Source organism: Apteryx mantelli, chromosome Z (assembly GCF_036417845.1).
Source record: "Apteryx mantelli isolate bAptMan1 chromosome Z, bAptMan1.hap1, whole genome shotgun sequence".
Classification (NCBI taxonomy): domain Eukaryota; kingdom Metazoa; phylum Chordata; class Aves; order Apterygiformes; family Apterygidae; genus Apteryx; species Apteryx mantelli.
In genome coordinates this window covers 17,644,606-17,672,267 of record NC_090020.1, presented here as the reverse complement: position 1 = coordinate 17,672,267, position 27,662 = coordinate 17,644,606, and the positions used below count along the sequence as shown (strand labels likewise).

The 27,662-nt window shown below is 41.6% G+C and overlaps 1 protein-coding gene across 3 annotated transcripts in view; it reads left to right on the top strand.

Annotated features, from left to right (window-relative positions):
• Positions 1-16,147: 16,147 nt before the first annotated feature.
• LPAR1 (lysophosphatidic acid receptor 1) overlaps positions 16,148-27,662 on the top strand; it is an 81,539-nt gene continuing 70,024 nt past the window's right edge. For 2 of the 3 annotated variants that reach the window (XM_067316235.1, XM_067316237.1), the window contains exon 1: positions 16,148-16,226. The gene's annotated coding sequence lies outside the window, so the exon portion shown is untranslated. Of the gene's footprint in view, positions 16,227-16,510; positions 16,763-27,662 lie in introns of those variants that run through there. The other variant, XM_013961112.2, reaches the window with a different exon arrangement.

Below are 27,662 nucleotides of genomic sequence, written 5' to 3'. Positions count from 1 at the left end.
GATGAAATTTATACCTTCTTGATGTTGTCTGCTGATTAGTCAAATTTTAAGGATAACCTCTTTGGCATAACTGATTTTGAGCTTTGCTTTTCCTTTACCAGGTGTTCTGTCTTTATTCCTCACTTCTTAGAGGTGTTGTTCAGTAGCGTGTCAGCAATGAGGTCAAGGTCACCTCAGCAAATGCTGTCAATTCGCACTCTGCTAGAATTGGTGTTGTCAACACACATGCTCATTATCCACCCATGGCAAGACTTAGTGTTAGTGGAGGGGAAATGAAGCCACATTTTACAGGAGTGTTAGTGCCAAATCACTATTTACTTTTTCTTTTATAGAGTACTTCACTGCTCTCATTCCTACTGTTATTAATAACAGCAACTGAGCTTCTCTAGGACCAAAAGATACTCCACAGCAAATTTCTTCAAGCTATTTTGGGAATTTTGAAAGGCAGTGATTTGTTTTGCATACTTCTGTGATGGGTTAAGTGGATGTATCTGGTCTACACAGGGCTGAGCCTATATCCAAACTATTCCAAAACTTTCCATCCACTGCTTCTTTCACCCCATGGGGTGCAACACTTGCAGAAAGCTTTTCACATCACAGACAGCTCGTAACTCCTTTCCAGACATCATTGTTGCTGTGATCACATTTTGGGGGCATTTTGACAACTATTTCATGTTTCCAGTGTGCTGGAGGGATCTCCTTTTTTTCAGACATAGCCGATTAGCTCTGCCACAGTTTCTTTTAAGTGGTCAATGTAGCATATTGTTAGCATTACTGCTGGGACTTCTTTGACTGCTGCTCTGTTGTTTTTCATCTTCTCAGTTGCTGCTTGTATTTATGACATCTCTACTGGAAAAATATTAATGGTAACTTGGTTAAGTTACTATATGCCATTGCCTGTTGTATTAAGGTGGAACTAAATCTGCGGAGGTCTCCTTGTACATTCTGTGCCATTTACTTTGTTCTATTTTTTTTGTTTTCTTCTACCCAAATCTGTGTGTGTTTTCCATCTTTGCTTTTGATTGGCTTATTTCTTGTTTTGCAAATTGTCACTTGGCAAAAGACTGTGTTTCCCACTTCAATCACTAGATCTTCAGTATTTCTTCACTTACCTTTTTTGCATTGTTTTTCCCTGCTTTGACCACTTTCTTGGGCAGTTCCTTTGTTTTTTTTCCCCCAGCATATCACTGAGCTTTGCAGGAGTTCTCATTTCAGTGCTTTTCCTTCCCCAGAAGTTTTCCACATCTCTCAGCTTCGCCAGTTCTTGCTCATTCTGTGGATAACCTGTTGTTCCATATGCAGCTTGAATTGCATTGTTTCTGGGCTATGTCAGTTTTTCTTCCAGTGTGGTTTTTCTCCCTTCTATCAAATCCTGTCAAATCTCAGCTAAATGGGAGTTTATCACAGTACTGCCTTTCCTTTCCAGAACATGTTCTGCCTTCTGTTTTCACATGTACTCTGTATTTTCCCTGGTCTCTAAAGGTTTAGGTCCTGTTTCAGAAGAAAAGTTTGGGTCAATATATGTCCGTACTTTCATGCAAAGGAGTTGGTTAGATCTACTGGCATGTCCTTTGACACTATGCCAGGCAGGTTAAGTTAGCGTCCTTTCTATAGTAGGAACAAGAGGTATAACTTAGATAAATCTGAATGTTCACAGTAGAAGCATCTGACCGAGTATTTTCCACTGCTGTGTTCTGTGGAGACGGTTTTTGAGGCTAATTTCTGCTGAATCTGCATGGGTGTAATCCTCACGTGGTCACAGCTGGCTGGTGTGCTACTCCTACCCCCCTCCCCAGCTGTTTCTTAAAGACCAAGGAGGGCATGAGGATCTGACCCTCAAGTTTTTCTCTGATTTTTTTTGCAAGATCCTTGCTGCTATGCTACCTCTCTCTGTAATGCAAAACTGCTTAAAACAAAATCGCGTATTTCTGAGAACTGACTGTTCCTCTTACTGGGACTGTAGGAACAACACTGCAATATGATCTCCTTTGTCACAGAAATTCTAATGCCTTCTGGCCACAGGACACGAGTTCTGTTTCTGCTTAACGGCTCCTTCTGCCAGCTTCGTATTTGCTGAGTAGTGTCTTGCTCGGCAGATTGTGCTCCTGAAACCAAAAGAGGAATCTCAGTATGAGGAAGGGTAAAAGGATTAGTCCCACTATTATATATTTATTCCAAAAGCTTGTGCTCAAAGTGCTGAGCAATCTGTGTGAGCCTATAAAAAGGAAGACCCCCTTCCCTCCGCCCCTGAAAACAGAAAACAGAGCATTAAGACTCTGTTCCATTAGGAGCTCAGCAGGAAGGTGAAAAGTTTAAACAACTGAAAAACAGAGTAATAGACAACAGTTGGAGATTGTGGTTCAGATGCACATGTACAAAGATATTAATGGAGTATGTTGTCAAAGACATAATACCTCTAGTTCAGGCTTATGTAAACAGGCACAGCTCCAGGGGAATAAACCAAACTGCACCCACTTAAACTCTGAATTCGTCTTTGTCTGTGTCTGTACATGCATACTGAATCTGGGTTGAGAAGGAAGGGTTTTTACTTGTGCATGTTTTGATTTATGTTGAACAACATAAAAACCTTTCGTTTCTTTTTTAAGGTATATTTGCATTTCCTTTGATCAGAGTTAAAAATTTTGCAGAAGTCTAGTTTCACAGTTCTGGCACTTGGGAGCTCCAGAGTCCTGTTTTCAATTCTTAGCTCTGACAAAAATCTCATGCACAACTTTGAGCAAGTCACTTAATCCCTCATTTCTTAAAGGAGAAAATAACTGTTCCCTCCCTACCGCTTTCTGCTTGTCTTGCTTATTTAGATTACAAGCTATAGAGACTATGAATTTCCATTCTAGCTTATAACATGTCTAGCACAACACAGTCCTGATCTCTATCAGTGTGGCCTGGGAGGCAGAGGGGGGGAGAATAGGTGCTGCTGCAATAGAAATAATTTCCAGATTCATCAGTTAAGAGACTAGGATGCTGTGAAGAGTAAGCAAGCAGCTAGGCAAAGCTACCTATTGATAGAAACAAGCACTGAAGCAGCCATGAGCCACAGGAGCTTTCAGCCAACCTATTGCTCAGCTTCAGTGGAGGGCAAGTATTATGCATTTAAAGATTAAACAATAGAGCAGAGATATGTAATTACTTCCTGATGTTTCGTGCAATGTAGACACAAAGTCTTTAAAATGGGTATGGCTTGTTTTTATTTATGCATTTATTTGTTTTTAAAGGAATAATTGGTTTTCCGTCTGTGCTGATGATGTTCCCATCTGGTAACCTCAGTACTAGTTGCTTTTATCTGGTGCTCACCTCTCAAAGCCACAGCAAGGTGGTCGTTATGTGAATCACTCTGAGGAACTTCTTACAAGCAATATTTAGTATGACAGACATGTTTACCACACTTAGCTTAGAAGTCCTTTTACACACTCTCCCTCTCTGCATGCCTAAATAGACTGACATTTTTAAGTATAGATACAGATGAAGAGACAAAGGAGATCAGTGATTCTGTATGTTTTGAAAGGAAGACATCTGAAATAAGGAGGAAGAATGTGTGTACTTGTGAATGTAGACTTCTGCTTCCAGCAGTCACCCTAACATTTGACTGCCAGCTTGCCTTTTTTCACCGAACTGCCCAGATACATTAATCATTTGATGGTCAGATCTTCACTTGAAATCTAAAATAAATCATGAGTATAGGACAGAACATGTCTTTTCCTGCTGGCAGGAGAGATGGGGGGTTCTTATCCAAATTTATGAAATCACTGAGGCATCTTTTCAGTATTTAAAAAAAGTGAGAGAGAAATATGCTCTCTTTTAAAACATTCATCTTGGGGGAAATTTTCAGGTAGGGAAAAAACCATCTTTTAAAAAGAACAACCCATGTGTGTTGCTCCCCTCTTCCTGTAGCTTATAGAAGATTGTGAGATGGAGACATCCAAATACTTGCACAGACCTTAGACTAAATGGAATTTTAGCCTGTTTTCCAGATAGCATTGTTTGCAAGAGGAGACAATGAAACCCACAGGATGATATTGCAGACAACAGGCTTTTTTCTAATTATTATTATTATGCTAGATATTTGTTTACACAAAATTCAATTTTCTGTCTCTTTATAAATCACCAGTTCATAATATCGGAACATTATACAGTCTTCCAGATTTCTGTTGTATGCCCTGTGTTTTCAATTTGCATAATCCAATCAAATCCATCTGCTTAGCACAGTTTTTTTTCTGAATGGGGCAACCAAACTAACAATGATGGAATTAGAAGGAGGTTTGATAACCCAGTTTGTATCTTTGGTGTTCCCTGCCCCCAGTCCCAAGTTATCTGTAACTCACGTGCTCTGTGGAAAAGAGAAAGAGGGGGCATTTAGAGCTGGGCTGTTTTCAGATTTGTTTCAGGATAGAAGGGGGACTTTATGGGTTACAGCTGTGCTTATTTGCTGTTTTGCTGGCTTTTTGCAGTTCTGCCATCCCCGAGCCTTTAAGTCTGCCATTACACAGCAGAGGGTGGAGCTTTTGCAGAACTGCTCCAAGCTGTGATACGATTGCTTTAAAATCCCAGCGCAGTCTTCATATTGTTTTTGGATATTGGCGTCCTTTTATCACAGAAGCCTGTATTTCATGTTCTTGTTCCTGTAACGCATGTTTTATTTGCTGCATAGCTGATAGTCATATGTGACATTTTCACTGTCTGTTAGCAAAGGCAGTCAATTCCCATAGCTATGATGTCATCAAGGGGCTCTAATTCATTACTGTAACATTATGGCAGTGAAATACAAGCTTTTTCAAAACTTAAGTGAATCCAGGACAATGTTTTTATCAGTAAAAGCATGTAACAAGGCATGCAGTTAGTGGTGATGATATTCGATGCCAATATATTTCATGTGCCGTTTGAAACCCAAAGCCAGAAGCCACATTCTTCCAGAAACTCAAATGTACAGGGTGTCAGTGTATCAATAGCTCTGTTATAACTTCTTTATTACTGTAACACTGCCAGGTTTCACTCAAAACTTATATTTCAATGTAGTAGGCACTGTCAAAACACGGTCTCTGCCCCAAAGAGTTTACAGTCAGTGTTGTTGCTTTCAGCAGGTTTTATATTGATGCTTTTAAATGGAAAAACACAAAGGAGAGTGGGGGTCATTATATCTTATTTTTGACTGTATAGATTCATTTCAGTGTTTTTCAAAGCTACCTTTCCCACCCTGCCAAGAGACTCTGTTTTCTATTCCTTCCCAAGGCCCCACAGAAACCTTCAATCTTCTTAAAACCTTCTGATACTGAGCCCTTCCAGAAGTCTTGGGAACTGATCAAGACTGCAGCAGGTGCCCGGTTCACTGGTGGACCACAGAGCTGCATGTCACCCTCATTTTCTGCTTTTCCTCCCTGCAGTCATATCTCTATCACTCCTGGTTGACTGGGGTTTCTAAGGATGATGGCTTTTTAGAGGATGGATGGGTTTTATGAACATCCTCTCATTATCCACATGAAGAGAATCCTCCTCTAGACAAAATCCATACGTGGGAAGAAATTCATTGTTCCAGTCAGTTTCTGGGAAGCAGAAGGGCAACCAACAAACTAGAACAGGGTGAGAGAAAGGGAGAAATACTCTCATCATGCTGAGGATGCTGAACCGAGCTCTTCCTGGTCTACACAGGGAACCTCCTTACATTGAGAGAAAATTTGCTTTTTCTTGTACCCAGAATCTCCTCATAATTCCAGTAATGAAAAGCCAATACTCTTTGATGTAACAAAGTCCAAGCTCCTGAGTCACAAGGAATCAGAACAGGGAAACCCTGCTGCCTTTTATTCTTAAGTTTCATCCTAGGAAGCACTGGTATTTATTTTGCAGAATGAGCAGCATAAGGAAGGTTGCAATTTGAGGAACAACACTATGCACAATCCCTGGTTAACTGACTGACCAAAAGAGCATCTGGAAACCACCCGCTTTGAGTCACAATGAGTACATTGCTCTAGGTTTCCTTGGAATGTGCTAAAATACAAGGGTATATTCCCATTTTGGTGATGAGGGATTTGTTATATCACACTCCTTTCAAGTGCTAATGGCAGTCACATGCTGAGCTACTTAGGCATGCAGACAATGGTGTAGACTACTTCATGTAAAGCCACTTAAAATACATTAGTCCTTTCCTGACACTGGGAACTTGATTTTGACCTCAATCTTTAACTCATCATTGCCTACATGACTTGTGTATTTTGGGGCAGTAACTGATCTGGAGTTCACAAAAAATATGCATGTTACTGTGTGAATGACTTTACAGAGGTTTTCTTGTTAGGTATTAGGTCTCCACAAAATGTAATCCTTCACTTATTGCAGTAAATAAAAGTTTGAATGACCTGCAGCATGGATGAAGAACAGGTCACTGTTCAAAAGGCAAAAGAGAACAGTAGGGTCTAGGAGTATGTGGCGGACAAATTTAAAGAGTTATCCTAGCAGTAGTATCCTAGCAGCAAAAGAAAACATGGTATTCAAAAAGCTTATTTACACCATTATACAGAGTGTTATTTAAAATGTAGAGGCTATATATGATACCAGTCCTTTCATAAATACAATTTTTAAGTATTTCATCTCAGGAGTTATCCAAAGGTTTCTCATGCTTAGCCTCTCAGCACTCAGTGCGGCTTGTCTGCCTCTTCTCCTGTGAGCCAGCTAAAGAACATGCACACTGGACTTTCTGGAAAGTGTTTCCTCTAAACTTGCAACCTATTTCCTCTCCCTAAAGGAGAAATAGCTTCCCTCCTTTATGTTGGTCTAAATTTGGAAATGAGAAGGACATGAGCTTCCCAGTAGGTAAATACTGGAGCAGCAACTCACTCTACTCACTCACAAAATGGGGGAAGCACTGTTTATGCAGCGAAGGACTTAAATGACTAACTTAACTGACTTCACTTATTCAACGCCTATAGGACCAGGTGAACTCACACTGTCCGAACTGCAAGAATATTTGATGCCATTTGCCTGTGTTAACCCACAAGTAGGAAGAAGGCAGAGTGAGGAGTGGATTTCACTTGGGCCATTCAGTTGTTCATAACCTTCAAATGTGCTTTGAAGAAGAAAAGATTGGTTCTTGACGTACACATAAAGAAAATCCTCCTTTCCTCAGTCCTCACAATCTGGTATGTTCCTAAAGCAGCCAAATGTGTATCTGGAATTTAATATTTGGCTGATGTCTTTCTCTGTGTGACAGAACAGTCTTAATAACTTTGCAAGTTATTCTGAAGCATGGGCTCATTCATGCTATGGCTGCATTTGGCCTGCCTATTGCCTCAAGGACTCAATTTTTAACACAGAGATTTTGGCACTCAAATAACATTCCATGGCATCCACTGAAACAGTATTTATATTTTCTCCAAAATTAGGCATAATATTTTTTGCTGAGTGTCAGCAAGTAAGATGCACTGAAGGGATGACAGATCCGTGAGCATGAAGCAAGTGCTTCAAAATGGTACCATGAAGATTTTGTGTGAAAGGGAGGTGGGTTTGTGGGTTTTTTTTTAGACTGTGAATCTTGTCCTATTGATGCCAATTAAATCAAAAGAGGCATGGTGACATTTCTGTTTCTAGTGATTCAAGCATTACCCCACCTGAGTCAGGATTCATTTATATTACCAAGAGGTTCTGTCAAACCCACAGCTTAAAAATTTCTCTCAGACTTGCAAAAACTCAGTGGCCTTCAGCAGAACAGAGGCTTTAGGGGAGGAAATCACAGTCAGGACAGGTCAGATTTTTAAAGCTGTTAAGTAGCTTTAGTATATGTCATTGAGAATGTGCAGTTTAGAGATAAGACTCCCAGTATATAAAGCTGAACAGCCCTGCACCTTGACCTTCTTCCTACTTAGCTGGAACAGTTTATGACTTTCAGGAGAATTTTTGCTGAGAAGGGGAAAAAGCAAATAGGTTCAATGTATCTATCTGGCTGTAGGTGCCAAAGACCAAGCTTTTAGTCAAGCTTTTTAATAATGTGTTTGCCCTTTGTTTTTGTAGCATAAATGCTTCTGCAGTTCTCATTTGAACGTTTGAATGATGTATGTTTCTCTCTATTATCCTATACCACCAACTGATACAAGATTTAGCACTTTTTGAAATTACCATTATTCAGCTGACTTTTAGCCCAAACACTCAAATGCAAGTAGGCCTCTAAGTTCTATTGGGAACCCATCAAAAAAATCTTTATTATTTAAATTAATTATTAAATTATTAATTATTAATTATTTAAATCTGCTTTAATCACTCACTGTAAATTTTCCAATTGTTAATTCATTTCCCAAACTAGTTGGTACCTTTCTGTATTCTACTATGTTGAATGAGAAACCTCAAATATAAGTAGGCAAAACCATACAGCACAGCCTGTTTCTAATTACACTCTCATATTTCCTCTTAATGAACAAAAATCTCCATTCTGTGCATTGCCTGTTAACCTCTGGAAAGGTCAGTGCCTTCGTCCTGCAATGTAGCACACACTTTTTTCCCTTCTGTTCAACAGTCATTGCTTTCTGTAAGGCAGGATAATTCTTGCCCAGGCTGGTGCAGAATCAGACCAACCTTTTTCATTTAGCTTATATATTTTAAGGTTCAAGGAGAATTCATTTTGTCTGATCTCCAATGTAATACTTGCCACAGAAATTCTCTTGTTTACTGGTCCTTCGAGTGCCAGTTTGGAGACTAATGAAGGCACATTTTCTGTAAAAGCATCCACTCGGTCTTGGCGTGAAGATCTTAAGCCACGATAGAGTAAGGATTTGAATTCTGGTATTTCCAGTCCTATACAACCTGGCATCCATTACTTCCATCAACGTAGCTATAGGAACCATCAGCAATTATTCTTCTGTCTTACCAGACAGCAAAGGCAGCTTTGTCCCTCTCCTTTTCTTATCTGACAGGATTGGAAGAAAGCATAAATTAAAAAAATCAAAATCTGATGTGGCCCCACATTTGTTTTATGGCACAACTCAAAAGCAAGAACTGGAGCTATTTCTGGTTTCTCTGAGTGTTGATGAAGCCTCGATCAGGGGGAGCATGTCTCCAAAGAGTTAACACTGAGATTACTGAAAGTTCCTCTCTGCTTTGGACACCCTCTTCCTACTAAAAGAAATGAAAACTGAGCATCCAGATATCTTTGAAAATTACAGTGCAAGCCACTGAACAGAAAATCAGATGTGGCATCATGGAAGGTGTGTTCATCAGTTAAAGATACAGCATTAGTCTTTCATCAGGTTTAAACTGGCTTTAATTTTTAAAGTCAAAGGGTCTGTTCTATCACCTGCTGATATTAAAAAAATAGTTTTCTACTTGTTTTTCATCACAGCTCTTACTCTGCCTGCCTTGTAAAGGCAGTACAAAAGAAGTCCAAGAGCATTTGCAAACAAATGCTGCCAATAGTATGTGTGAGTTTGTAAACACAAGCAGTGATTCATCCTTCAACAACAACAGATTACTATCTGTAGCAGTAAGGAGCAGGCAACCAGGCCTTAAATTATTAACTAAAGGGGTTGAGCTGACCTCAAGTCTTTCCTCTATGCTTGTGTGAGGTAGAAAGGGGGCAATTCATTGAGTGTGCAGCATCAGTCTGATTGGAAAACAGTGCTGTCATCATCATTTTCCTGTAACAGCCAACAGAGTAGTTGTAATGGTGCAACTGCTGGGTTTCTGGAGTATGTGGGCTTTGTTCCCATCTGAGGTGGGAGCCCTCCATGGCTTGAGATGTCACCACCACCCTAGGTCTCCTCACTCAATGTATATAAGTATCTGAAAGGAAGGTGTCAAGAGGATGGGGCCAGACTCTTCTCAGTGGTGCCCAGCAACAGGACAAGAGGCAACGGGCACAAACTGAAACACAAGCAGTTCCTTCTGAACATAAGGAAAAACTTCTTTACTGTGAGGGTGACAGATCACTGGAGCAGGTTGCCCAGAGAGGTTGTGGAGTCTCCATCCTTGGAGATATTCAAAAGTCATCTGGACATGGTCCTGGGCAACCTGCTCTAGGTGACCCTGCTGAAGCAGGGGGGTTGGACTAGGTGATCTCCAGAGGTCCCTTCTCAACCATTCTGTGATTTTGTGATTCTGTGACTCTTTCTTGGCAGGGACTTGGGTCCAAACCTAGGTGTCCATTTCCATTTAAGATGCCCCAGAGTGTCATGCCTCCCCTCCTGCTGCTAGCGCAGAAAGACACGAGAGGGTCATGTATGCACCTGCCACCTCGATGCCAGGTCTCAGATATCCCTACTGCTTGATTTCCTGGCTGAAGGTTAGCATGTCTGCAGCCTCTTTCCTTGGTATCCCTCAGCCACAGTGCCTTTGTAGCTGAAATCCAAGACTGGCAGACCATACAGAGTTCCTCAGGGAAAATCTAAATTCTGGTGAAAGAAAAGTGGCTCTCTAGAAAGAAAGGCTGCTGGCTCTGCTACCTGATGTCACTGCCTCTCCCCATCGTAGCTTGCCTTTATCCCCCTGTGTTCATGCACCAAGGCTGTGCCAAGGACAGCAGGCACCGAAATCTCTCTTCCACCTGACCTCCCCTTCTTTCTCAGTGTGAACCTTCCCCAAGAAGCTGTATCAGAACTAATCACTGACAAGGCTGACATACGGGGAGATTTGTGGGAACTGGGTGAAAAATGGAGCAGAGCAGACCCTAAGCAACAGGAGCAGAGCATGTTTCCAAAGTCCTAGTAAGCAGCCTGCATTCATACTCCTCTCAAGAAGAGGGCTTTCCTTCCTTTTTTCCTGTTTTATTTTATTTATTTTATATTTAGCTCGATTAATAAATACAGCCCTCAAAGAACTGAGATGGCAGTAAAATATGAAATAAGAATGTTGGCTTCGCTGTTGACTCTAGGGAATTGGAGCCACTCCAGCAGTTCAAAGGTAGGTGTACAGCAGAAACCCAGCATTGGTAGGAAGCCTTATTGTTCACAGCTAACCTAATATTTAGGATATTTTTCTTCTTCTTTTTCCAGGCTCCCTGTCTATCAGCTCCGTTCAGACATGGAGATCAGAGATGAGCCTCAGAGAACAGATAAATTTGTGACTTAACTATGCAAGGTCTGTCTGTGACAAAGGGTGGCATCAGAGTCACAGTGGATTTGCATCTAGTATAGAGTTAAATGTCAGAGCTGAAGAGCAAGTTTACAGCGGAGGCATGTAAGCTAGAAAAATGAATATGCCAGTGGTAACATATACTAGAGTGCTAATTAATTAGATCTGGAGACTAGGAAGATTATCACAATAGGAAAGATATTTAATGAAGGAGGTGTGTGCTTTGGAAGAGAGTGTATCTCTCTAGTGCCTGACAACATTCCTGCGTTTTCATATATCTGGAAAGTATTTCTTCCTAAATACATACATTTATGATTTTTTGTCCTGTACGTTCATCACCGGTAACACCATTGACTCTAACAGTTTCACCTGGAATTAATGTAGCCTGTACCTTAGAAGAATCTATTGTGCATGGGTCCTGCGTATATTATTTAAATGACAGAACTAAGAAAGCAGCACAAAATGTATTCAGCAGCCTGACTGCCAGAGGTGTGGCAGATGGGCAGGTCCCATTTCAGGCCAGTGGGAAGTGGACGCCCAGAGGCATTTCCTTTTTTGCATTCTAAGGACTGAACAACTTATCATGAAGTTATTGAAGGTTTTTAGTGGTACTACAAAAATCAAATTCAGAACAATGAAAACATCAGCTCATTAATGGAACAGTTCCAGCCATCTGGCGTTCATATGTTCTGTGTTGGGGCTGTTATTGTGCAGACATAAATGACCCAATCTTACCTTCAGGTGAGACCTTTCATTAACTGAATATATCCAAATTCTTTACAGTTCAGCTAGTATTACAGGTCCTATCCTGTGTTTTGGGGGGCTTTTTTCAATTTTATTTGGTTAAAGCTTTAGTCCCAAGACACTTCTCTTGTGGGAATATATGTATACTCCACCCCACTATGGCCACAGCACCTCTTGGAAAACTCTTATTAGCTCTTGGTGCCAAAGCCCCAGAAGAGAAATAAGAGGCAAATTATATTTCAGTGAAAATAACAATACTTAGGTATTAATAACAAATCCAGAGGCATTAATAACAAATCCTACTGCTCACATAAAATGCAAGGAGGCGGCCTCTTGCCTCCATGCCCCCCACCAAACACGAGCACCTTACACTTCACACTTCACACCAAATCTTGTATGCTCCAGCACCAGCTGCTATGTGGGTCATGAGGTTATTAGCCATAAAACTGAAGCTTTTGGTCTGATATGCATTACTACTGGATTTGCCAGTAACACATTGAACTCCTTTGCATGTCTGACAATAACTTGCTGAAATATCTTACAGACCCTGGTACCATGATCTCTGAGCACCCTGGACGGTGCAAGAGCCGGAACAAACCGAACGCCCCTCCACAAAGAGCCCATGCTCCAGCCCCGTGGAAGGATGCTGCTCTCGCATCTAGCACTGGGCTGCTCCGAACAGCCTGGCATGAGCTGGTTCTTCCACGGAGACGGTGGGGCGCTACTGTCTCCTCTGCTTTTGCGGGTACCTCCCTAACCCCGAACGACAAAGCAGACACCCACATCTCTTTCAAGCATGGCCCCGCAGTCCTGCTGTTACAGGCGGCTGCAGGGAGGAAGCTGTGAAAAGGCAAGGACCGGCTTCCAGGAACAGCACGGGAACGCCAACTTTCTAGCTACCAGCTACGCAGCAGCAGGATTAGGACTAGCTCAGATCCGAGCAGCATGAGACGGAGCAAGTGAGAGAGAGACTTTGCAAGGAAAAAAGCTGCTTTTTGACTTGAGAGCTTTCCAGGTTTCAGAGGAGTTCATGGTTTGTAAGGCATTGTATGCTGCTGCTTTAAGTATGTAACAGGAGGCCAGACCAGACTGAACCAGGGCAGAAACGCTGCCACAAAACAAAGATATAGTGGCTTTAGGGATAATGCTGCTTTCTTTCAGTGGGACTTCTGATGTGTCTGAAGTTGCTCAAGGGAATAGTGTGTTTTCCGATGTGGGCTAATGTTATTTGCTCAAATTCCTGAGCATCCTGTTCCAAACAGCTCGCTTACACATGAGCCCTGGGATTCTGATATTAAATATATATCAAATGAGTAAAATGTCTAACTCCAGAGAGCAATTTATTCTGCATGGGTTGTTGTAACTGCTCTTCATAATGTAACACATGCTTTAGCAATGCATTATGGACTGCAATATTTTAGGAAACTAGAACATTCTTTAAAGCCGTTTACTTAGAAAGCCATTTCATCTGGTCAATAAAAAGCACAAATTGAAAATATTTTTCAAGCTCTCTAGTAATCCCTATCTCAGATAATGCTTAAGCTCACCATTCTTTTATTCAGTAAGATAATATTAATTGTGGTCTTATCTGAAACTTTCTTCACAGAATCCACTCCACTGAAAGATGTAGCACATTTCCAATGTGAAACGAAATTACCCATTGCTAAAAGAACTCCATAGTATTTTGCATAAAACTGAATGAAGAGACATATTAACTCTAAATTCCTTGACATTTTATTTTTTTAATTAAAAGCCTTAGAGGTACTTTCCAGGCCCAGAGTGAAAAGGAATTAGATGTCACACACATTTTCTGAGCCTGAATGGCTAATTTTCCAGACACTGAGTTGAAACTGTGTCAGCAGTTCTGAGAACTAAATGTAAATACACTAATGTGTGTACAAGTTAAGCATACTTATTATTTAATCTATTCACAAAATTGAGCACATGAAACTTGCATGGTTTATTCTTGAAACAGGTATTTTTCCTGATTGCAACATGTGGAAACTACTTCCCTGCCTAATCTGATTCAATACATCTGTATGTGATTATATAATCATGTTTCGGATTGGAAGGCAGTGTGGCCAAGTCCAATAGAAGTTGCATTCGTTAAATTTCATTGGACCACATGATCTTCCCTGGGCCTTAAATATCTGCCCATTCCTAAGACTTACAGAAGATTCCCTGTATTTCATAGCTAGAGCAAGTGTGAAGGACTGAGGTTTTGATTATATTAACCTTGAATAAATAACAAGTCACTGTTTCAGGACTGATCAAGTATGTCTGAAGTTACTATGACAAATCAAAGCAATTGAAAAATCATTGCTGCTTTAATCACATCATTTCAGCAAAGCTAGGATCAGAAATACTTTTCTCAATATATGCCATTGTTTTGCTTTCATATAGCTCCATCTCGGGCATAGAATAGCCTTTCCCCAGAAGCACATCTAGCACTGCTGTTTTCTGTCAAGGGTCAGTAGTTAAATTCACTCCCCAGAAGGTCCTGACCAGCAAATCTGAGTAACCATCTCATGCAAGACATTGTTTTTATGGAGGCAATTCGCAGTGGCAATTCCCAATTTGCACATACAGTAGTTGTTCCCACAAAGCATCTTCACACCTTCCCAGTCCCACTAAAAACGCTCTCCTCTGTGGTCAGGGTGGTAGGTCTCTCCACGGCAGATGCAAGTTCTGTCAGCTTATCCTTTGTATGAACTTTTGACTATTTTTTATGTTAATCTTGATTGTTACAGTGGTATCTGGGTGACTGGCTGAGCACAGGATAGGAAGCAGGTGGTTCCACTCCCCAAAAGCAGAGTAAAATCATCTTTATAATGAAGCTATTTATGGAAAAAAATATTGCCACAGCATTGGATGGATCATTTTTAGATTAAACACTTCTGAAATGGTGGGTCATACAAATGACCCTAAGTCTACTCCAAGGGGAGGATGCATATGCAATTTAAGCATATAGTTTTAAGTGCACAGTTATTGTCCAGACTGGATGCAGCCTGTGCATAGATGGGGAGCTATCAAGACTTGTTTTGGTAACTGGCCTGCTGAATACTTAACAAGACTTTTCAGCATATTGAATCCCAAGCTCTGTGCTGAAGCACAGCACTCAATACAGTAACAAGGTCCAAAGTTGCAAGTGGCCTAAACACCTGTCTTCTTGACATACATACAAATCCATACACACATATTGTTCATACACAAGCAGTGTTTGACTACTTAAAAGGAAAGACCTAATAACCAGCTGTGTGACAGTAAAAGACCAGCTTACATTGATATCAAAAGCCTTTCTAGTAACAATACCTGTGAAACAGCACATAACATCAGTAGCTATTGAAGCCAGTGTCATGACTATGTTGATGGTGCCCTGACACAGAGCTGACTTCAGGAGAAGTACCTCTGCCGATTTCTGTTTCTTTAGGAAGCACAAGAAAAGGCAGCTTTAATGGAGTTGGTTTTTCACTATAGGTTTTTGTACTGCTGGAGGCATTACTGTCACATACAGTTGTAAGTAATATCTCTAGAATCTGTCTACAGAAGCGTAGAAACTTCTAAACGTTACCATTTCAGCCACTAAATGGTAAGTGCTTTGCAGCATACACTGTCCTTTCATTAGATGAATGCACATGCAGCTGCGGCCTCTAGATGCTACTGCAATCCAACTAAATCAGACCTTATTTGACAATAAAAGCTTATGGTTAAAAAAAAAAAAAAAAGAGGCAAACAAGGCACCGTCATTTGAACCTGTTTATGTATAGTAAAACAACTCCTCTAATTCTGGAAAAGTACCCGTGGTGCAATCCTGCACCTTTTCAATTATCTTGGCTTGGCGACTCTTTTTATTTTGGGGATTCCCAGATTGTTACCGTTGACATTGACGGCAGGTCCAAACACTTTTGCAGGCGGAGAAATGTCGTCGGTGCAGAAACATTCGCATCTCACTTTAAAGTCGCCTTTGCACCAAAGTCTGAAAGCCCTTATTCCGGACAGTTCTGGGGAGTGACGCGCGGTGCTTGGAAGCTGCAAACCCAGAAGCTAAGAGAAAAGTTTGGCAATAAGACCCCCTCAGTAGCGCCCCGCTCTCCCGCTTGGCCGCGGCTTTTCCCCCGTCACCTGCCTCGCTCCGCAGCGACCGCTCGAGAGCGGCAAGGACGGCAGCCACCGCCTCTCCTGCGCGCCGCGCCGCGCCGCACCGCACCGCACCGCGCCGCGCCGCGGAGGGTGGCGCACCTGGGCCCCCGCCCGGCGGAGGCGGGCGGAGGCGGGGAGCCGGCCCGGCCCCCCGGCCCTGCCTCCGCGCCCGCCCGCCTGCCCGCCTGCCTGCCTGCCTGCCTCCCTGCGCGCCGGCGGCGGCGGCGGCGCCGCGCTCCCTCCAGCCGCGCTGCGCGCCCGCGGAGCCCCGCGCAGCCCCGCAGGTAAGCGCCCCGCGCAGCCCCGCCGCCGCCGCCGCCCCGCCGTCCCGGCTCCCGCCTCCGTCCCGCCCCGCGCGGCCGCGCAGCGCAGCGGCGCCGCCGGGGTGGCCCCTCCGCGCGGCCCGCGCTCCCGCTCCGCGCCCCGGCGGGGGGCAGCGCTGCGTTCGGCGGGGGGCGCCCCGCGCGCGGCGCTTCTCCGCGTCGCCGCCGCGGAAGGCTGCGCAGCCGTCGGCTCGGGGCGCAGCTCTGCCGCTCCTGCTGGGCGAACATCTTCCGAGGGGGCCTGGGATAAGCAAGGGGCACTTGTCCGATTAAAGGACGCTAACAGTACTGCCATTGTTCGATTGCTTCAGGCCCGTCCCCAATTTTTTTTCCCCATGAAGTTTCTCTGGATTTATTTGTACCGAATTAAGGTAGTGGAAAAAGTCCTCGCTAAAAATGGTTGCCACCTCTTTCTCCTGATTTCCTTAGTGCCTAAGACGGAGGGTTTGCTGAACTTGTTCGGGAACGGCATTAACCTACAAACGGTGTTTGCAAAGGTAAAGGACAAGGAGAGGATGAATGACAAGCACAAGGGTAGAGAGCATTAGGGAAAGAGGAGGAGGGTGGGGAGCAGGAGAGCAGCTTTAAGACAAAAGCAGAGAGTAAAGTGAAGTGTGAAGAGAGGTGGAACCAGAGCGACCAACTTTGTTCCTCTCGCTCCTTTTTGCATGTTCTTTTTAAATAGACACATGGTGAATCTGAAATCTTCTGTCTGAGGAAATGTATAAAGAGTCTTCTGTATACCATTTTAGAAAAATGCTGGAAAATCAGAACTCTTTTTCTGCTCACACCTTTCTGATTTCTCCTGCAATTGTCCAAGAATAAATTAGAAACTCCTCTGATTTCCATCTCATCCCCCCCCCCCTTTTTTTTGGCTGCTACAATTTTTTTGAAAATTTGGGACAAAATAGCTTGTGTGAGCCTCTGTAGGCAACCTGTGTTCTCTAAGTTTTCGGGGAGTGGGATGGCTGCAAACTTTTACTATTACAGTCTCCTGCAACTATATCTTTTGAAAGAAAGAGTCTGTACATGCTAAGTCAGGTTTGGTGTGTTGTATGTACCGTTTGGTCTAAAATGAGTCATTCTCAGGTCTGAGAGTCATGTTTCAATTTGGCAGCCAGAACTGCGTGCCATGCAGCTTGTTACTCTTGTACTAGCATGGATATACTGTAGCATTAAAATAATATGTTCTGGCAGTTTCAGCAGTGAACTGAAGTGGTACTCTGTATGCATAAGTGTATGTGAAGTTCTGCACTGAAACTTGCAAATCACTGTCTGTAGAAATACCGTACGTTTCTCCATAACTAGTGTGTGCCAGACTTGCAGGGCAATTCGATGGGCCCGTGTTTTACGGTTGTTTTTGTTAACTACTCAAAATTAGATGCTCTCCACTTACAAAGATTGACACCATCTCATCTTACACAGTTGTAGATGTGTATTGTGATTTTTTTCCTGTCTTTTCAGCTGCAGATAACTAAGGAAATATTATTTAGGGATATCGGGGAGCACTCTTTCATGCTCAGTTTGGTGGTGTTCATACTGTTCCCCATTACAGATTGCACTAGTAGACCTTTGGCTGCTGCTTTTGTTCTGGGCACTTGCTGGTAATGGTGCTGGCTGGAGTGAGGAAACTACTTACTGGTGTCTACTTTCTTTCCCTCTCCTCTTCAAAACAAATATTGAGAAAGGAAAGGTTAAACAGCTTTTGAAACAAAACATGTGAAATGCAGAATTAAAGTAACACTAGACTGTGTACCCAGCTTTAATATGTGAACTTAGTGTTTGAGTAACAGGTAGTCTTAGCACTATGCGAAAAGATAGTTATGACCACATAGTTTTCACCAATAACTGCCCCAAACTGGGTTATTGGTAAAAGGATAAATTGCTTCTCAGTTAAAAAATGTAAGAGGAGAAAATAAAATTAATTTTTAACTTGATCTTCAAATAGATGTCATGGTGCAACCATGTGGGGAGACCAGAAACAGGGTGTTGAAGAAAGATTTTTCTCTGAAACTGAAACTTATATAGAACTTAAATGGGGCTAGAGTCAATATTTGCTGTGACAAGCCAGTACTTTAGCAGTGATATTTAGTGCTTTAATGAAAAGTTAATTGTCCATACTGAGTTTGTTTTGTCCAGTTTCAAAAGGTTTAAACCACAAGACTAGTGTTTCTTTGAAGTAGCTTTTGTCTTTGGGAGACTGCCACCATCTTACCTTTGAGTGTCTAGCTGTTTTGCCCGTGAGCTTTGGAGGTGAACTGCCTCCCTCAGGAATCTGAAGAGCTGGCTCTGAGCACCTGGAGGTGGTGACTTGTCTTTAAATGCCTATTAACAGTGTCATATGCTGTATAAGTTTTGTTTTTCTCATGGCCACAGGTAAAAACAGTCAGTGCCAAAATGCTGAGTGTAACTTTGTCTGTAATAAGACTGGATGAGGAGCTTTCATCATTGCTGCTCTTGGTGCCAAGGACATTTAGAAGATTTTGAGAGAAGGGACAGGTTATACTGTGAAACTGTTGTCCTTTTCCTATCATAAAAAAAAAAAAAGTGGAATTTGCTGTATACATGTTTTTTCCCCCCTCTTGGAAATGGAAGTGCATGTAATTTAAGGGACACTTAAATTTGTGGAAATGTGTTATTTGAACTGCAACAAGTAACACTAGAGAAAAAGAAGCACTTAACTGTTTACTGAAAGGAGGATAGAAGAAACAATATTTGATCCCTTTGTAATCTTTATTTTGTGAATTACTTATTTATATATAGTGTATTTCACTGCTTCTTCCTTCACAGTGGGTTATATTCCTTTTTTGGGCATTTTAATAGCACGAAAAGAAAAGGAAATGAAGAGACAAACTTCAAAAAGTAAACGATCTGTTTGTAAAAAACCGCAGGAGTTACCAAGAAAAAAAGGCAACTGTAGTAGCTGAAACAACTATATGTACTTTTTTTTTTTTTTTTGTCCTTTGCTTCAAGGTTGATCCACTTTAGGTAAGGTACCCATCTGAACTCTAAGGTTTTAATGATAATTTGAAGGGAGAAAATTCCCCACTGCTTTCCAGAAAGATCTACTCAAGACTTGAGGTGGTAATGACTTGAAATGGTAGTGACTACATAGCTTCCACTGTGTGGAACATTACTTTTTCATGCATTGTGAGGCAATTCTCTATAAATGTGACATTCCACAATGGTGCAGCATTAGGGCTGAACTTAAGCTTTTCATATTTCCTCTGAGTTTCCTTTATAGCAATCTTATAAGTTTAAGGCTTCATCAATGGTCCATTGATGTCAACGGTAAAATCTGTCTCAATTTTTGAATGACTTTGTGTCAGGCCCAAGACTGGTGTATTGCTTTGGCAGAACCAAATTATTCCCAGGAAGGAGGAAAGGTCTGTTCGGGGAATAAGAGCTGCTGTTCTGTTTACATTTCAAGGGCCTTGAATTTTATTTGTCTTTATTTATCTTTATAGTTTAATTGCTTTAAAAAAGGTAGAAGCATTGCCTGTACATTCTTGCTCCTTTATTGCTGTACTAAAGCAAATGACAGTGAAAATCTGAAACAGGTCTGGCATTTTGGTTTTTTTGGTTTTTTTATGAGGCCAGAGGAGAATTCTGAGAAACGTCTTTCTTCATATTTCCAGACCTCCTCTTCTGTCATCCAGTGCTGGTTCTTGCCTGCCTGTCATTCTTCCCACACACCCATGCTGATTAACAATGTCCTTGGCTTGCAAACTTTTGGTCATTGTTTGGCTGAAGATTGTACTCCAGGATTAATGTTTTTCTTTAAATAACTGGCACTTCTTATTCTTGAAAATATAGTTTCCATTTTTAGAACATTCAACGCTGAAAAAGAAAAGAGTCTATTTGATGCCAGTTTGGGTAGTGTACGTGTGACCCTTTCCCATGTGGCTATACCATGATCAGTGCGTTTCTCTAACAAGCTCTTGAGAAGGGCCTTCTGAGGTAGCTAAGGCATTGCGTTTCTGTATAGGGAACAACAGCTTGCTCGAACCAGTGCAGAATCTTCAGAATTTCCTGACAGACAGAGCCTGGAGTGGTTTGTTAAACATATTCTGTGTCCTGCCTTTACTGCTTAGTGGATTCAACTTCTTCTTGACCTACATAACATAGGCAATTATGCTGGTGGACCTAAATGGGAGAGTGCTAATGTGTTTACCCCAGGGTAAAGAAAAATTTCTTCTTTAAAAGAAAACAAATGTTCTTCCTCTGCTTCTGACATGTGAAAACATTAGCTGTAGATTTGTGTGGCTGCTCTGGTTAAACAATTCTGGGTAAGGGTTTGAATGGCTGACACGTGTGCCCCTTCCCCAGCAGCACCACCATGTGCACAGGCATCTGGTGGGGATACCGTGTCCCTGCCGCTCCCAAATCTGCTCAGGCCGCTCCTGGGGGGAATGCCCTGATCAGTGTCCTGGGCTGGGACATGTGGAAGGTTTTTTGTTTTAAAAAGTGTTGAAGATCATTGTCAGGAGTTGGCAGGTTACCTGGCTGCAATTTCTAGTGGGGAAATACAGGCTAAGCATTGCCCCTTGCTGTTTCTCAGCTGTGGGTTCTAGCACGATATGCTGCAGAGGTGATTGTAAATAGCATAAATCAATGGCCTGAGAAATGTTTCCAGTTCTGTGCAAAAATGGGAAGACTGCATTTGTATTTGGAGGAACTGTTTTTTTTGGTCACAGGTACTTTATCAGCAAGAACTGCATTACAGTTTTGTGGCAACCTATTTTTTTATTTCATATTACTTTACCCTGGCAAGCATTGGATCTTTTTTTTTTTTCTAGTTTCCATGTGGCATCCTCTAGATAAAATTGTGGGGTGCTTTCACCTTCTCTTTAAAAATCCAAAAGTGCCAAGTATGCAAGTCTAATATTTTCTTTCTGCTTTTACTTCTGACTGAAAATAACAGGCAAAATGCTCCTAGAGTGAATTTTTGAAACCACTGGGAAAAGTGCTGATGAGTTCAATAATCATATATGATGAAGTTTAACTCTCTCTACTAGACCAATATGAGGCCTACAAACCATTTACTCTTTTCTTAAGGAATTTAAGTGCTCAGTGCCCCTCTGACTAGGGTGAATTTCACAGGCACTCTCTAGTAACACTGTCATTTCTTTGCCTGCTAGAAGATGTATTGCATATTGTAGTGCTTGCAGAAGCAAGCAAAAAAGAACTGGATTGACATCAAAGGCAAAGTCTTTCTGTACAAAATGCTAGAGATTTTAAGAGTGGTAAAAGTCTGACAAAGGAAATGCATACTGTTTTTCATTGTAAGCCCCTCTCCATCCCTCCTCCCCCTCTTCTTAGGGAGTGTATGTCAAAAACGAAATGGTGCTGGCAGATTATTTATGGGAGCAGTTTGAAGAGACTTTCCTCAGAAGTTTTGTGGCCATTTGAGGATGATTTTTGTTTTAGTCTGGATGGGAAAAAATATATTTATTTAAAGCGGTATCCTTTTTTTTTCATGAAAAAGTAGGCTACAACCCTGTGACAAAGTGTCAGATGAGTATTAAATGTTTACTACATTGAAAAGTTTGTATCTTCCTCATATAGGTGGATGATTCTTTAGTAGCACTGAGCTTAAGGTGAACCTCAGCAAGAACATACTGATATCTGAAAAGTAGAGAAAGTACTGTACAGGTCACATCCATTTATTATGTGGTTATACTTCTGATCAAGTTTACAGGAGAGGAGAAAGACTACTGACCTCCCAGGGAGAAATAGCTTCCTACCTTACAAGCTCAGTCAGTGTTGGTTTCATTTGTTAAAATGAGATGTTGATCAAGATCTAGACGTAGCCACTAAATTTTGCTGTATGTGTAGTAACTGGTAGTGGAATCTAGTTTTGAGCTGTAATGGATGTTGGATCTGCTGCATTGCGTCCTGAAGCTCTTGAGATGTTGCCCTTTCTTTAACGAGTGTACCAGGGGCAACATTCGGGACGTGCAATGTTTGAAGTGTTTAAGCATCTTCCCCCTTTCTCTCCAGTCCCTAGCTAGCCTGCAGATGCTAATATAGAAGAGAGCTAAAGTTTGTTTGCTGCTTGTTTCTGAACTGGCCTCCAGTCAGGAGTTGCAGTGGGCAAGGCCAAAGAACTGGTCCTGGCAGCCGAGTCACAGCTTGCACAATAGTTGCTGTGGCCTTCAACTCATAGCCCCTTGTGAGTGGTGAGCACATGCATATCTTCTTGTACTTTGTGGGAAAGAAGCAATATTGCAAGTCTCTGTGTCACCTAAGGCTGCTGATGCTCTGATAAACTTGCTCAAGACAGGAGACCTCAATACGGAGGGGTGTAGGTTAAAGCACTCAAATGAATGGCTGTGCCAGGAAGAAGTGATTTTTTCCCCTAGGATGAGCTTCCTTGTGCTGGGACCATGGCAGTATTTCACATGGTTAGGACAGACTATTCTTCCAGCTGCCAAAGCTCCATCAGGTGGTTGCTGACTTATTTAATGGGGTCTGTTCATTGCTGTAGCTGTGTTTTTTCCAGTCCATTAATGTTCATCCCTAATGTAAGGTCCTTCTCAGGTCCTTACACCTTTAAAATTTCTGTGTTATTTCACTAATCGTTTCCACAGTTACTTATATCCAAATGTGAGGTAGAAGCAAAGGTTGGCTTTTGTATTTGCTTTTCTATGCAGACTGTTGTGACCACTTTTATTGACAATCTGGCTAGCAGAAGTAAATTGTGCACAGTAGCTGCTGTTTCTGTGCTTATTGTGACAGGAATGTAGTCAGTAATTCGCTAGAGAGTTTGGGACGATAGTTTTACAAGTTATATACAGTCCTGAGATGAGCTGCGGTGAATGGAAAGGTGTTGCTTTGATGTGGTAATGAAGCTGTAATGTAGGATGTAAAAGAACAATTTGGCTACTTTGCCTCAGGTTAGGTTTATAGGATTAAACTTTGTAGTACATTACTATAGTTGCCTGGTAGGTTTAAACACAACACTAACTATTGAAGTACAAAAGTTTTTGGGAAATTGGTAGGGGAATGTACAATAGGCCAGAATAGATCAGACTGATAGCCCGTAAATCCCAGAGGAGAATGTTGCATAGTAAATATCATATTAGTACCATGTTGAATGTGACTTTTGCACTTATAAGATATCTTTACAGATGTGTACACAGGTCTACTGGAGAGCTTGCTTCACATGTTTTCAGTAAATTATTGATATAATGGAAGAGCTTGCAAGTTGTCTGGGCCCATGCCAAGAATGTCCCAGGGCATTCCTATCTTGTTAAGAAGAATTAGACTAAGGTACTAAGAGCACAATGTCTTTCGTGCTGTGATAAAGCCTAGGACCAGTTGTGGATGGGAGTCAAATTTAAACAGGTGTTTGCGATCAAAGTAGTTGTTAAATTCTGTCAAAGATTGGAGGTTTGGTTTTGTCTGATGGATTGTTTGGGATGTTCATCTCTTTCTATCCATATGTCAAGTTCAGAATGATGATAAAATAAAATTTGAAAAATTCTCCTGCTTACTGCTATACTCTGAGGACACAAGGCCAGTGCACTAATACTGTCTGTGCTCTGTCGATAAAACTAGAATTCACTGGTCATCCTCCTCGGCTGTTGCGATAGGGTGGGACAGGCTAACTAACTTCACAAAAATTGATGTCTGGACAGGTATCCAGTGTTTGAGGAATACCATCTTAAATGCAACTGTTGCACTTGAAAGATATCTTTATAAATGTCTACCCAGATCAATGGTCTCTGCTTTCACTTGCAGGCACAGGAAGCAGCACTGCAGACATTATCCAGGTTGCCTCTGATCTGCCCTGAGTGTGGTTTCTGAGCAGGGCTTCGAGAGCTGCCGTGAAGTGGAAGGCAATGTGTTGGTTTCGTTTTGTTCTTTCTTAAAGTTTTGGATGGAACTGATAAAATTTTCACCTCAGAACAGTTCCATTTCCCCTTACAAAAAGCATACAAACTAGATAAGACTTTTCCAAACTAATCTGTTTGCTGCCTTAGTTTTTCAGCTTCTTGTTACAGCAGCTGTGGCATCCTATTTCAAATGCCCCATGCAACTGAGACTGGAAGCTCACTGAGACTTCAGGATATTACTGTGATCAAAGCAAATCTACTAATTAGTGAACAGGCTTAAAATTGGTCTGTATAAACTGTTGCTTTTTTGCAAACAATTGATAGAAAAGACATAGTTTACTGTCTGGTTCTCCTAGAAGTACCGTACGTTTCTGTTCCCTGTTTGCATTTCTTAACCTTCACAAACCGAAGAACCATAAGAGATTTAGTTTAAAGGAAAATATTCAGACAGAGAAGTGCAAGTTGATGACAACCTGATGACGGGAAGGAATTACATGATTGTACAGAATGCAGAAATGCCGTAAAAGTAGTATACTTTAACAAACACTTCTGCCACAATCCAGCATGTTTCTGTCCTCAGTATGTCCTCCATGAAGTTTCTGGTGAACAGAAACCCATTCTCCAGCCCTTATTGACAAAGTTCTCATTGAGACTTAGTTACCACTTTTTCACCCCTATTCTTGCCTGAATTCTTCTTAATACTCCATGAAGATTATACAGAGGGACTCTCAGTATGATTGTTCTGGGAAGGTCATTGCTTTGTGCTTCAGGAGAGTGGCACAAAATGGTGGGAGAGGCTTTGGTGTTGAAACACACCCTGCTCCCACTTGCTTCAGCATCAGCAGACACATGGAAAGGCAGAGGGAGAAAATAACATCTTTCCTCGGAGCTGCCAGGATGAGGTGGCGGTTCTCAGTCACTAGCCGGCTCAAATGTGAGACTGCCTTGCGTATGACTCGCACAGTTGTGCCAGAAGTCTGCCTGTGCCCGGTACCTCCTCCTGCCAGTTCAGTTTATGGTCTGGTTAAATTCTCCCCCCGCCTGTGGCTCTGCAGAAGGGACTCTTGCAGGAATAAGCTGCGTCTCCACTAGAGGGAGATGCCAGTGTGGCCATACCACGACAAAGATTTCTTCCCATCTCCGGGCTGGTGATGTTGCCTCTCCAGCTCAGTGGGAGCATCTCTGGAAGCCAGGCTGCTGCAGTGCTCCGGCCGGACAGGATGCAACACTTGCCTTACGCAGAGCCCAGCCAGCTCGCCAGCGTGGGGTTTCTCCAAAACGGTGTCAATTAAGCCAGCGTACTGTGATGCATGTTTGCATAAGATTGGCTAACCGACGAAAGGCCGCTCAGTATTGGCTGGGACTGTAAATTAGACCCAGCTCTCCTCAGTGGAGTTTTGTCAGGGGTCAGAGGAGCTCTGCATGGGCCCTTAGCTTTGGTGTCATGGAAACGGTGGGTTGTGACTGTGGGATGCCTAAAATCTTCAGTTTGTGGGTGGATTTCAGTACACTCTGCTATTGTGGCCTGAATGCCTTGGACTTCCTAGTTTGTTTGTATTATCTTAAAAAAGAGTATTAGTGGTTCCCTAGTAATGCTCTATGGTTTATGCTTTTGTTGAGAATTGTCTTAACAAGGCTTTGAAGTGTGTATTCATTTAAGTGTTTGTACCCATGCCAATATGCAGTGAGTTCTGAGGGGAGAGTTTGGGGCTAACTACTAGGTAATTCTTTTTTTTTTTTTTTTATCATGATAATCAAGATTGCTGTTCAGTTGCATTTTTCATTGTTAAAATTGTTTTTTCTCCTCTCTTGCTCTTTAAAAGGTGTGCGAAAGGAGTGTATCTCAGTGTAAAACACAAAGAACTGATAGTGCTTACAAAGGAAGATGCATTGAATGGAGATTAACTTCTCTCAGTATACAAATGTTAAAAATGTTTTTTGTTTTGTTTTTACATTGACTGCATTCTGCCTCTAGGCTTTCGATTTTCCTCTTGAATTCTTGGTATCTCCCAAATATTCTGACCAAAGTATTTCTTGTTTCTATTGGATGGTCTGTGTGCTGAGGACCTAGTAAGAGAAGTTAAGTAATCACTAAAGTAAGGTGTGAATTTACAACAACCTACTTAATCCATGTGACCTCTTGAATGCACTTGAGAATTTGTCTACTAAATGGAACCCAGAATTAATCCAAGTCAATTCGTAAAGTGAATTAGTTAAATAGCATGCTAATCCTTTGTGTCTACCCCTTTATTCAGGTATGCAACAGCCTAAATTGTATTAAACTTCACTTGATAACTGAGGGGGGAAGCGGTCAGAGGGAAAGGTGATGAGATTTTGGCTTTTCCTTCACTGTTCTCTGTTCAGGGAATGGTTCGGAACTGATTTGCATATATAAATCTTGAATTCATGGAACGATCAGCATGAACTACCTGAGGCCAAAACCAAATACTCCTCCTCCAGTTCCCTAGTAAATATTTCTGACAATTTCTGCTCCCAGGATATTGTGGAAGTATATTGTTTCCTAATCATCTCTAAAAGTTTGTTTAAAACTGCAATTGGTTGAGTTGGGGTACTGTAGACACTGAGGGAAGTAGTGTGAACAAGAGGGATAAATCATTGTCACCTCTCCATCCTCTTCTCTTTCCCCATTCTTAACAATAAATCCTTTTGATCTCTACTAAGAAATTAATTTTAGTAGCCAGCCCTGATTTTTTTTTTTCAAGGACTCGTAAATTCTGGGTATATTATCACGAGTACACCAGCGACTTGCATGGTGGGCATGAAGTAATTATGTTTCATTTGTCAACATCAGGATTTTTGTTGTCTTGAGCTACTGGGTTTGTTGTTCTTCTATTGTGGCAAGATCAAAGGTAAGATCTTATTTCTGGGTCACTGCTGTCCATCAGATAAGTTTGTTTGTGGCCTTGGGAAAAACTAGTGACGTGAGAATAGGGAATTTAAACCCAGTCATTAAGATAATTCTTCTTCATTATCAATTCTTAATTCTTGGCAAAATTCATTCAGCTTCACTATTCAAAATATAGTACTGTAGATATTGCCCAATGAACAGTTAACTGGATTGATACAGATGTTATAAAAATATTTCTGAAGCAGCATGACTGTTATTTCTAGTTTGTTTTGAGAAGTTGATAAACAGTTACTGTGTCTGCATTGGTGCTGGCCTGAACCATGCTACGCTGATTCTTTACAGCCTCTAATGTACTTTTTGGTGGGGAGCGGTTGGCAAGTTTCTATTTCAGATAAACTTAAACTCCTGTTTGCACACCGTTGGTCAGGGTCCATGTAAATCTATATTAAGATGGTACATTTGTAATTTGGGGTTTGGGGTTTGGCATGTTTAATTGTGGACTTCCTTGGCTTCAGCATTTCCAGATTATTGTATTTTGTGGTGGTTTGTTCTATCTGAAGACTGAACAGCTGTTTTGGGGATTGGGGGGGAAGTATTTAGTTTGACTCTGACACCCCTCAAAGCTGTTTAGAGAATTGTGACATTCTGTTATCATCCAGATGTTTTTTATCTAATGGAAAGGATATA